Genomic DNA, 1920 nt, shown 5'->3' with positions numbered 1-1920 from the left:
GGGGGAGAGTCCACTGCTATCTGAAAAAATGATGACAGGGAAGTGTCATCTGTGAAAGAAATATTGGGGTCTCACAACAAATCTCCATGCTCTGCCTAAAAAGCTCTATCCATCAATAAGCGTGCACAACACACTGAAACCAGAAAACAACTGAGAAGGCATTTCAGACAGAGAAAGACGATGGAATAAGATACAGAAATTTCAAGAGCGCCCATTCTTGATGAACTTTGAGAAACTAAGTTTAATTTTGTTCTTACTAATAATGGATTTTTGAGTGCAATCCGCATTAAAGAAACCGCATATCAGGAAAATCTTGTTTTATTCCAAAATACGCAGTTGTTTGCAGAGAGATTGTTCAATGTGTTCGTGATTTGTTCACTGTTAAAGTTCGAATCATCGAATAAGTAGAGTAGGGAAACAGCCATTCAGGCGAACAAGGAGCACACTGACCCTCCAAAGAGTAAACCACTCAGAGGCATTCTCTACTCTATTAATTATATTTACCCTTGACTAATGCACCTTACTTACACATCCGTGAACACTATGGGTAATTTAGCTTGCCCAATTCAAGTAACCTGGACATCTTTGGATTGTGAGAGGAAACAGGAGTACGTGTTTGAAGCACACGCAGACACATGGAATGCGATAACTCCACATAGAGGCTGAAATCGGACCTGGGTTTTTAGCATTGTGAGGCAGCATTGTAAGCCCCTGAGCCACGGTGATCCTCGTGGTGAGGGGACACTAACTGATACGTTTCAAAGAGAGCCACAGGATTCTGGACAAGTGACAGTGAATGGACAATGATATTGATTCAAGCCAGGATGCTGTGTAACCTTGGAGATTGTGTTCCTCACCGCACGATGTTCACAGCGATGCAAATAGTGGGACAGTCTCTTGCTGTTGTTATTTTTGGGAATTTACAGAGTGATGTAGTTAAGGTCTTTTATGAGGGAGCCAGAAATAGCGTTTTGAACAGAGAGCTGAACTCTGCTTTTACGTACGCTCTGCCACCTCTGCATGTTTTATTTATAAAGCTTGTGAATAAGTTAGGATGGACCAGGATTTGGCACCTTGCACTGGAACATTTGTATTTTTCGTGACACTGAAGTATGTCCGTTGTAACATTCCCAACAATCATCAGAGCTGAAAAACATTCTGCAGAATTTACGGATTCATTCATTGTTTGTTTGAAAGAGTGAGTATGATGAGGATAAAGATTCAATTAAATTGCACGTCATGGACACACTGCCGGAGTTCAAATCATATTCTCACGTTTTTCTTGAATTGGAAGCAAATTATTAGAACAAACGCCCATTCTTGCACATACTGTAAAAAAATTACGAAATGTTGAGACACCAAACTAGGCGAGAAAATACATGTCGTCTGCACTTGATGGAGAAAAAGAAATTCAGGATAGCTGCACATTCTGAACAAGAATCAAGTGATGGAAAAAACATATAATAAGTATTTTCTTAGACCATGACACCCACCATGGCACATCAGGCCATTGTATCAACTGCAATAACTGCTCTAATTTCTGCTGACCCCTCCCCCCACATACTGCCCTCCTAAACACCAGCCAATGGCACCAAGCTGATGGCCCTCTGATAGCACAGGTCGTTTCCATCTCCCCCAGACATCCACAAACAGTGTGGCCAAGGCAGACACATTGCTTCAATCTTCACCTGCTACAAACAACTCATCTCTTCCTACTTTGACTCAGTAAACCCTCCTGGTCCAGTCACTACCCACCTACATCCGTGATTCATCTGACACTTTAAACCAATTTCAGAATTTCCATTTTGCTGGGTCCATTCACCTCCTCTTTCCCCATGGACGTACCATCGCATTACACATCCACCAACACCCCTCCCCCCCCCCCCCCCCCCCCCCTCCCCCGGGGTCCGGGGTCCCCCC

Source organism: Chiloscyllium plagiosum, chromosome 8, assembly GCF_004010195.1.
Source record: "Chiloscyllium plagiosum isolate BGI_BamShark_2017 chromosome 8, ASM401019v2, whole genome shotgun sequence".
NCBI classification, from domain to species: Eukaryota; Metazoa; Chordata; class Chondrichthyes; order Orectolobiformes; family Hemiscylliidae; genus Chiloscyllium; species Chiloscyllium plagiosum.
This window is presented reverse-complemented; position numbering follows the sequence as displayed.